Source organism: Pundamilia nyererei, unplaced genomic scaffold (assembly GCF_000239375.1).
Source record: "Pundamilia nyererei isolate P.nyererei 1_Seehausen unplaced genomic scaffold, PunNye1.0 scaffold00104, whole genome shotgun sequence".
Classification (NCBI taxonomy): domain Eukaryota; kingdom Metazoa; phylum Chordata; class Actinopteri; order Cichliformes; family Cichlidae; genus Pundamilia; species Pundamilia nyererei.
This window is the reverse complement of record NW_005187505.1, coordinates 1,725,272-1,736,362: the sequence shown is the minus strand read 5'-3', so window position 1 is coordinate 1,736,362 and position 11,091 is coordinate 1,725,272. Positions and strand designations below refer to the sequence as shown.

Here is an 11,091-nt window from a genome sequence, read left to right as displayed (position 1 = left end):
CACACACACACACACACACACACACACACACACACACACACACACACACACACACACCTCCCAAGTGACACCTTTTCCTGAGGACTTCTTCCACCTTTGCACTTTGAGGCTTAGCACAGCTTTATAAATGCCACAAAAGGTTTTTCTTGCCTCTATCTTACTACACAGTAGCTTCATTTCTCTCTCATTTATCCCTTTGTTAGAAAAACACCACAGCAAGTCCTAATTACAGCTATTTATTCAGTCCATAACAGTCTCTAATGCTCTCTCTTAGCACCTATAAGACAAGAAGTCTGTAGGAAAAATGGGCTTTATCTGTCTGTGAAAGTAAAGCATTTTGGTCCTTAAAACATGGTCTCTGTTATGTAAATGTTTAGTAATGGCCCTATTCAAACACGACGTTACAGATAGCACTGCAATGCGTATGAAATACTTGGCATCTTCTGAGAAGACGGCACAGCAGTGAGCCGAAAAATAATGATACCCAGAAAATAAAAAACTCTCAGGTTTCTCTCAGTATATATCGCTGATGCATCAAAATGGCCAAGGTGAGCATAAGGGTGGCCAACATCTCACTTTTGGATCCCCTGATCCTCAACAATGGATAAAAAAAACAAAAAAAAACAGTGAACTATTTCACAGATAAAGTCTCAGAAGGGTTGACTAAAATAATGCACTTAAAAAGTATTTTTAAAGTGCTTATTGTAAATTCATGAGTGTAATATAGTTTAATTGTTATGTGTAATTAAATGTGAAGAAACAGCTTCTATGAATATATGATCCATTTATCTGTGTATTGTGTTGACAAGATATGAAGATTGAAGATGAAGTAGGGTTGTGCTGCGCTTTCATGTAATACCAGTTTATACCACATGAGAACGCAGTAAAGTATTTACCCTTGTAATTCATTAAGCACTATTTCTGGTAAGAATTGTAGCCTGACAAAAGGCAAAGCCTCTTAAGAAAACGAGGTAAATGTCAGCACACACAAAGAAGAATAAAATCACAGAAAACAATCAAAAACAGAAGGCAAGAGTGGAAAAACGCACGCCACGCCCTCTGGTAATCCTGCCCCCTGGTGGTGTGGTGAAAGCTTTAGTTAAATTACTCAAGGCAGTGTTTCCCAACCTTTTGGAGCCACGGCACATATTTCAGATTAGAAAAATCACACGGCACACCACCAAACAAAAATGTCACAAAAAGCATACTGATAATTTTTCCCCGGTCTGTATTTTTTCTAGGACCCAGGTCAGATCGACTACTTTTTCTTTTCAAATATTTATCCATTGCTATTACGGGCTTCGTTGTCTCACTCACAGCATGACTATGATGTAATTTCTTCTGCGTCTTCTACTGTTTTACTGGCGGTTGGCAACCCATTTAATTAGAGCAGGTAGTTGTACCGCCCTCTAGGGGAGGATAATGTAATTGTTCTGCCCGTTACTCACGCCGGTCGCTTAGGGTATTAATCAGGTGGAGCCAGATAATCTTCCACGCCACACCTATGTGGGCCGGCAGAGTGGATGGGAAACACTGACTCAGAGGACAATTGCAAAATACTAGTTTGGAAAAATGTCAAAATCAACTTAACACGGACCAGTGCTCAAAGATACGCAGACGTAGATGCCAAGAACTGGTTTGAAACCCACATCCAAGTAATGAGGAGCAGCAACTGGATTCAACTTTTCTTTTGGCCAATATAAGGGTAATGTCCACTTTTCTTTGGAAAAACCTAAGAGTTTGTTTTAGTTAAATACGTCACTTTGCTCACCCACTAGTCATTTACAGGCAAAACACCTATAATATCTATCGACAGTATAAAAGATAGACACCAAGGTGCCATTTTGAAGCCTCGAAAAGTGTTTTTCCTCTTTTCTGACTCCTACGTAACTAAAATTTACAAAATGGACTTAATGTTTTATCCAATATGACTCGAAATCATGTCCATCTTTCACTGTTACTTCTACTGCTTAATGTTCATAGCAATACCACATACGGTGTGCCAAAGTAACTGCAACTCTGGGAACTTCAGATACAACACTTCTGGTGTGAGGAAAGAGAAGAAGAGTGCTGAATTATTTAGCCTGTGCTGTAATTTGGGAAAATAAGTGGATGGATATCAGCTGAAGATTTAAATTAAATAAGGACGACCATTTGCATAATTTCTTTTTTGGAACAGTGGAACATTGAGTGTCCACTCTGACTGAACAGATAATTTAAAAAAAGCCTTCTGAACTGGCTGATGGTTCGATTATTTCCTAGTTCCTCCCTTGCTGTTTCACGAGTTGAGCAGCAGAGCTCATGCAGGGCATCTTGATCCTAAATGTTTTATTTTCTTATAAACAATGACTAATATATCCATACCACAAGCAGCAAGGCGTTGCAGTGGTTAGCCCAATTGTTACATGGTCAATATCTTTCCATGAGGAGTCTGCATGCCCTCCCTGTGTCTGTGTGGATTTCCTCCAGGTACTCAGACTTCTTCCTCCAGTCTAAAGACAAGCTTGTTGACTTTGAACTATATAAGCCCATTCCCAAGTTCACTGATTTTTCTATAAAAAAATATTAATATATAATATGTCCTGGCTTATTTATTCGTCATATTTAAATAACAGTGCTCTGAAGATCCACAGTTGATATCTCCCTTCATATTTAACCTGATTGGTTGCAGTGCCCTGCAGAGAGCCAAAAATGGGACTAACAGCTTTGTGCTTTTGAATGTCAGCCTCCTCTTGTGGTGGGTGCACTTTGCTCTAAAAAGGCCAGCTTTCCTGCAGGCATCTTGTCAATTCCCCTTTCCTTTAACCAAATGTCTTCACTGTCCTTCCAACAACATCAATACAGCCACTCCATCCTCCCCTACATGGCTCCCTTCTGCTTAGTTTGTCACACATTCCTGGTTTTAATGGTGAAGTGGACACAAACACATTCTTTCTAAAAGAATACCAGCATCACAAAGCCCATCTCGGAAGGGATGCCTACAGGGAATATTGATGCAGTGCCTCTTAGGAACACGGCTTCTTGTTTTGTCTAGTGAGAGATGGAGAGGGTGGACGGGGGGGTGGGGAAAAAGGAGGTCTTAGTCTGGTTAATGTAGTTTTGTTAAGGATGAAAACCATTATAGTTAGCGTCTCAGTGGTGCAAACCATGACACCGAGGGAAAATATAGAGCTCGAACAGACTGACTTAATGTACCTTTCATCCTTTAACTTAATGTGATGTGGGAGTCGGAGGCATTGTGACGGAATCAACACAAATCCCAGTCAATTATGCTGTCTGAAAATCTCTGCTGAAGTGGAAAATCAACTGCAATTTCAAAGCTGATGAAAAACGTGGCCGCTCTGAGCCTGCTTATTGCACTTCCTGTATTGGTCACGTGGCTCCGTCTAACCCAATATCCCGCACATCACTCCCTTCCATCATTTCCAGCTGGTTAGCTCTTCCAGTCATCTCATCTTGTGTCCTTCCTTTCCCATTTGCAAGGCTGATTGACCCGGACAACTCATTCAGGGTGTTGCAGTGAAACTAATGCTGCGACACAAGACTCTCCCTCACACCATCGATGAACGTGGCGAGGGGAAGACAACCAGCTCATCAAACTCTGTCTCGTTGTCATTTATCTCTAACACTGCTGAACTGGCTCTTTTCCCTGCCGTCCATTCTTCATATTGACAGTTACCTTGTCATCCACTAACAAGGCTGATTCATGTTTTGCAAATTCTCTTGACGCAGACATATAGTAGGAAGTCAGGTTTATACTCCATAGACAAGATTAGTGTCCCCTCCCCTGTCTCTGAAATGAGCCAACTCAAATATGTGTGTAAGAAAAGGAATCATATCATAGATTACAGGATAAAGTTTGTACTGGAAAGAAAGGTCATCTGTGATAATGAAATCCCACAAGGTGAGCGTGATCAAAATGTACAAGGCGAGGGTTGAGCTATTTTAACCTGCGTTTTATGGTGAGTGAAAATGAATTAGAATATGATTACAGAGAGGAATTTTTAACCCCTTAGCAGTCCTACAAATTTACAATTAGTCCCCTAAACCATCCAATGTACCGTGGGCGGTACGTCCGACTGCTAACAGGTTAAACAGCTCCAAAGTGAAAAACTGATCTAGTTAAAAACCAATTCTGAGTATATTTTCCTTTGGATTAAAGCAGTGGGTTTTTCTTAGAATTACAAAGATATTTTTTCCCTTTTAGGCAGCAGTAAGTTGAAATTACTGCCATTATAGTGTAAAAAGCTACTTCCCGAGATTTCACAATCACTTTACATAGGTATTCCATGACAATGAGCATTTGTTGTCTGCATTATGGTATCATTTTGTGGCTGAAAGTACTGATTTATTTCTTCCTCTGTAATATTCAGACATCTGAGATATTAGAGATAAAAATCAAGAAGCAAAGAAAGACAAGAAATAGACAAATAAATTAAAGCAGTGGGGATTTTGTATTTTTTTTTCAGGTTTGCTTTTAATGTTTCAGTTAATGGTAATCAGTGTTGGTCAAGTTACTTGAAAAAAGTAATCAGTAACTAATTACTTCCCCCAAAAGGTAATCCCGTTACTTTACTGATTACTTATTTTCAAAAGTAATTCATTACTTAGTTACTTTTTAAAAACACGATTTATAACCTGAATAGGTAACAAAGCGATAGATCTTTCAGCCCAATTCTACTTTTTCTACATAATCCATCATACAAAATGTAATCAAATGGAAAAGTCTCTTTTTAAAACTTGTTTTATTAGTTTTAATCTTTTAACTTTATGCATCAAGCAAAAATTTAATTATATGCAACATTCTCTGACTTGAAGAAATTAGTTTAACATTTAAACCTATTTTCTGCACATTTCAGCACATAAAATAAAATATTTTTTGTGTTTACACTCACTCTTTCAAATAGATGCAAGTAAAGACAACCAGCTCATCAAACTCTGTCTCGTTGTCATTTATCTCTAACACTGCTGAACTGGCTCTTTTCCCTGCCGTCCATTCTTCATATTGACAGTTACCTTGTCATCCACTAACATGGATGTAGCTCAGGTGGTAGAGCAGGTCATCTACTGATCGGAAGGTTGGTGGTTCGATTCCTGGCTTCCCCTAGTCTACATGCCAAATATCCTTGGGCAAGATACTAACCCGAAATTGCTCTCCAATGCGTTCATCGGAGTATGAATGTGTGTGAATGTCAGTTAGAAAGCACCTAGGAAAAATGTGAATGGGTGTGAATGGGTGAATGCACAAGTTGTGTAAAGCGCTTTGAGTGCTCAGAAGAGTAGAAAAGCGCTATATAAGAACCAGTCCATTTACCATTTTAAAACACAGCAGGAAATAAATAAAGTCAAAGACTCAGCGGTCCTGTTGCTCTATTTTCACCTGTAAAGCAGGAGTGGGGTAGGCGGAGGTTTACCCTGGTGCAGGTGTGCCGCAGCGGTCAGTGGAAGAATCTGCAAGTTTCTCAGTGAATTTCCAATTACGTGGTTCGGTGCTTGCTGGGAAGTTTAGGGGGGGTTTTTTTCACTGTAAAAAGAAGTTTTCTTCCCATGTGAGCAACGGACACTAATGTTTTTGTCACTTTTTATGGAATCAAACTCAAAGTAAGGTCAGTACTTCCACGCTTTAAACGCTGCACGCTCATACTCCCTCCCACAATCATATGTGATCCATTGTTGATCTGCACACAGCTGTTGTCACTAACGGCGCACTCGCTTACGTCACTGTCGTGAGACATTCTCGCAAAAAAAAAAAAAAAAAAAAAAAAAAAAAAAATCACGGTTTTAGTAACGCAGTAATTTTAAGAAATTGCTGCCTATAACCTGGAGACAGCTACATGCTATACATAAACATCCAGTAACATCCAGAGGTGATGTATGTACAAAGTCTTGCATACATACAGACAACTGTCAAGTGCTGTCTTACACTCAAAATACATGTAATAGTACAGGAATTCACAATTGTGGAATCAGTTGACTAGGACTAGTTTTTCAGCTGCGTGCAACATTTCTCTTCTTCTTCTGCTTCTTCTTCTTCTTCTTGTTCTTCGGTAACCACAGCAAATCTTCTGCCTCCATCTCATCCTATCCCTCGCATCCTCTTCTATGACACCAACATCACACCAGTCTTCCTTTACTACATCCATGAATCATTTATGGGATCATGCTTTTCTCGTCCTGCCTGGCAGCCCCATCTTCACCATCCTTCGTCCAGTTGAGTTAAGTGTCATGATAGTAGCAGGGCACTGTTACAGAGGGTTACAGGGCCTACATTCTTCCTTTATGTACAAGCTACCGGTTCAAATAATTATAAAAAAAACTTTTTTCAATACCTATTGACAGACTGAAATAAAGGCAGGCTGTGTGTGAGAAGAAGACATCACCAGACAGAAAAAATGAACCCTGTGGCTGTAGCTGCTTTCTCTTGTCACAAACAAACATATCAAAAAAAGCGTTAGTATTTCAGACCATTAAATCCAGCCTAACTGCTACTTTCCCACTGAGATTCCCTTTCACTCAAAGATTGTCTCTGCTAACTGCTCCTGATGCAAACAGAGCATCAGAGGACACAGCTGTTGAGAGCTGTGATATTCCACTACATGACCTCATTTAATGCGCCGCATAATAATGGTAATAATCTACAGTATGCAACAACCACCACTTATAAATGGTCCTCCAGCTGGCTCAGCACTACAGAGAGATGCTGTTGTAGTGCGTCGGTTTTCCAAATGTGTCATTGACTATAAGCCACAGTCGTCCTCGCTGCAGCCCACTAATCCCACAGCATCTCTGATGGTTTCCCTGGTGACTGTGTTTAGCCAGCTCTTTGTGGGTGAAGTGCTTCGCATCTTTGGCTCTTGGCAAACAGCAACTACTGCTGCTGCTGAGGTTTTTGAGAATCACTGTGACTGGCACTGGGATCAGTCAGCTGGTTGCCAGACGGGCAGTTGGTGCCAGGACGTGCCAGGCTTCCCCAAGCTGGCCAGAGCAGAACAGAAGACTATTCCCCATCCCTTCTGTTGCATGTTTTCATGGGTTTTACGTAACATTTGATCAGAATTAATTTCTGATCATTGGTGTCATTGCTGGTGTTGGCGAACTTTCTATTTTTCTATTTGTCTAGACAAAAGCTGAAAAATTAATGATCTCCAGCATTCACTGATTAAATTGCGACTATAAAGGGCGTTCAAATTGGATGTCTTGTCAAATATCACATTTTATCATCCTCTACAGACTCTGCATGACACTCCTTTTTGATGTGTTTCCTTGATCTAAAAGAGACCTTTCGTGCTTTACCTTATTTTCTGTCACACATATATGCATATAGTGCAGTACAAAAGTCTTCAGCCACCCCTAATTTCTTTATATTTTGTTATATAAAATGGGAAAAGTGGCAGTGATTTATCAAAACATGTGCAAACATAGATGGATATGCGGTATGTAAGGCAAATACAAAGTTTGTACAAGTCTAACGAGCCAATATTCAGTATGACTCCCTTTAGTCTTCGACACAACCTGAACTGTCTTAGCCAGGTGTTCTTGTCATATCTTGAATTCATCTTCACGAACAGCTCCTCTGGGTTCTTGAAGGACATTCTTTGGAAGTCTTTTCTACATGATCCCACACTACAAAAATGTTCAGTCCAGGCTCTGGGGAAGCCAGGCAATGACTGATAGTTTCCCATTGTGTGTTTTTCTATCCAGGTATGTTTTTATTGCGTTGGCAGTGTGTTTGGGATCATAATTCCATCAGTTTTTCCAAGATCCCCAACACCACTGACTGAAATACAGCCCCACAACATGACTGAGCCTCCACCATGTTGCACTCACTGCTGACTCTGTCCTGATCTCCTCTGTCTATAATGACATCAATCCGAATCAGACATTTCAAAAAACGCGTTCACACTGATTTTTTCAGTCCAGTTCTTTGGCATACCTCAGCCTTTTCTCCCCGTTTCTCTTCTTTCCTGGTAGCCACCCTTCCGTTGAGACCATTTCTGACAGTAGAAGGACAAATTGAAGGGCTAGATGCATCTTTCAGGTCATGCATCAGGTGTTTTTCTGAAGGGCACGACTTTCAGATACTGTTCATCTGCTGTAGATAAAAACTTTAAAAGTGCTTCAGAAAGCCTGGACAACTATAGCTCCAGGGCGTTTTAAAAAATAGAACAAAGCCAGCGTTCTTGTAAGCTAAATATAAAGAACTGGTAGGTGTCTCACAGTGTTTGCACAGTACATTCTATCAACACGTGTAGACACTTAGCCATCAGAGTGCTGTAACCACTTTGATCTAGACAGTTTTTTCTACTCTTAGATCAGTATGATGTCAGTAAGGCTAAATATCATGGTCATCTCATGCACACAGCTCTGGATGTTAGCACAGAAGCCCCACCAAAGTGATCCTGAAACATTCAGCTTACGAAGCACAGCCATTCAGAAGAAAGCTGCTTTACCTACAGGTGGTTACAGAAAGTGGATGGGACAACTGTAAGAGTCTGAAAATATGAGGCATCTTTGACAAAAGTTATGTTATATTTAAAGAAAATTAATTAATTAAATAAATTATGTATGTTATAATACATCGGACCAGCTTTTTTTTTTTTTTTTTTTAAATCAATCACAGTACCCTAATGGCAGTTAATGCATGAAATGGCATTTAATTATGCTCTGTTAAAGTAAAAGAAATGGTGAGATCCTGTTAAATACAGAAGTGTCATACTCATCGTTTTCTTCATCTTTTAAACAAATGACAAAATATTTTATGCAATTATTTATCTTCAGATTTTAAGACCTTCTTTATTATTTTGTTTACCCCATATATACTTCTAAGTAACAAGTACAAGCTGAGAAAGTAAGTTTTATAAAGTGCGAATTACAGCAGCTGGCTTACAATTCCCCATATCACTGATTTTCCAAAACATATTATGGTTATTTTTTGCCCTGCAGCAGTAAAATCTTATTGGATGTCTACTTAATTTACAACACAATTCTCTTCAGAAAATACAGCGGCGCTCTTCCCAACATACTGATGAAGTCCGCTAATTGTCTTTCATTCCAGAACAAATTACATGTTCACTTTGTTCGCAATTAACTTGCAGCACAGAGGCCATTCTGTCATCTGCTTCCCTGCTCTTCAAACTGCTGTTTACTTAACAAATCCATGTCACTGGGTAGTGCTAAAGTATATCACAACAGACAGAACACTAAACACACAAGATCTGTTGTTATCAGCCTGTGCAGCCGCGCCACGTAGAGCGAACGCTCTTGTTTGCTTTTTACCCCCGCCGTCTTGATGAATGATCTCAAGATGACGGATCAGTGGGTGGTTGTTTTGCGTGCATGAGAATGAAAGCATTTTAACAAGAGGAGAAAAACAAGAACTTCAGTTTCACGATTCACATTTTACTTCATCCCTGTAAAATACGATTGAAACCAATCCCTAACAGTGATTCGCTTAATTAAAATTCAGTTTAACGAGCTTATCAAACCTTAGACTTAATGAAATGCTCATGATGTTTTCTGGCCCTGTGAACATTTAAATGTGTGTGTGGGGGGGGGGTTATGCAGTCAAAAACCCACTGTGCCTCTGACTTCTGCTGTTCAGCTCTAGCTGTAATAAGGCAGCGCGATAAGCTCTGACATTTTCATTATGCTGCAGTCATTTGTTGATTGATGCAGCTCAGCAATGCCTTAAAGTTACACTCTCTGATTTTCTTGTTGTTGCTCCAGGCTTACTGTGGGCTTTGGGTTTGAGTTTCAAGGCACTTACAGTGACCTGACAGCACAGTTTGGCACCACTGCATTATATAAAACTATCAGGTAATGTTACTTCTCACCTTCGGCCAAGATATGAAATATGTTGAGCGAAAAGCTGTTTAGAGATTTGGATGTCAAGTCAGGTGTCAAATTCATTTGAAAAACACAAGGTGACTATCTGCTGTTTTTATTTCCTTGGGTCTGATGGAGCTTACAGGACTCAGAATCAGTGCTCTTGCTACTATCAAGCCTTTCAAGCACCACAGATAATAATACGCTTAAAGTTATAAGTAACCACGTCAAGATAATCTTCAAAGTAAGCCAACAAATCGCAGTGGCATTTCTTTTAAATGAACTACTTAGGGCCCAAGTGACAGAATTTCTAAGACCACTCCTCCTACCGAAATTTAGTGATTTCAAAATCCGATATTTCAGTATTTTCCAATATCGATATCTTTTTCTTTCAAATGCAAAATACATAAACATTGTTGGCAACAGCTGGAAGAAAAACTCCATAACCCTTTGTTTTGTAAAGTTATTTGTTTACTCTTATACTCTCTGCCTGACTTTGCTCACATTAGCTGGCCGTGCTTTACCAAAACGAAAGTTGCAGTGCCCTCAGGTGGGAAAAGTATGCAATGTCAACAGTAGAAACATATGAATGGTGTCTCTTCTTTACTTTTTAAATTTTCATTTAAACTTTCATTATCATCAATCATCAATAAATACCAATAGTGGTCCTGTCTGACTGTCTGTTACACAGCAGAAAATGTCAGCAAATATATACCAGATGTTTGATACTGATTGATATTAAATAAACTGGCAAGTGTGCCTGCGTTTAACGCAAATTTTGAAAAAGAGAAATAGATGGTGTCATATACAAGTTTTTGCATTCTTGAAAAAAAATGACAGTTTTACTGAAGACGCCCTCTAAGCTTTCATTTTGAGCCAAATTAAACCAGGAATTCGACATCCTTTATACCCCTAACCCATAGAAAAATTACTCAGTACGTAAACATGAATTGTTGAATTATTAGGCTGAATGTCAGTCTTTGTAATAGTATTGAGAATATTTTTTTTTTAAAGGTAGCTCTTTTTAAAACGTTATCCAAGAAACCAACATCCACAGACACATGATGGATGGTGGGGTATAACCAGACAACCTATTTTTAATATATTTATTTATCCCCTTTATGTATATCTAAAAGTGAATTACATTCCTGTCTCATTGTGGTTTAGATGTTGAGATTATTCGTATGGGTCTCTGCACTGCTGGTATTCCTAACAATGCCCATGTGCCCTTTCAAGAAAAGCTACATAATGCTTGTCTTTGGTGCT

General features: G+C 39.3%; 1 protein-coding gene across 2 annotated transcripts in view; it reads right to left on the bottom strand.

Annotated features, from left to right (window-relative positions):
- The window catches only part of lin7a (lin-7 homolog A (C. elegans)), a 45,882-nt gene that overhangs the window by 17,095 nt on the left and 17,696 nt on the right, over positions 1-11,091 (bottom strand). The window lies entirely within an intron of this gene.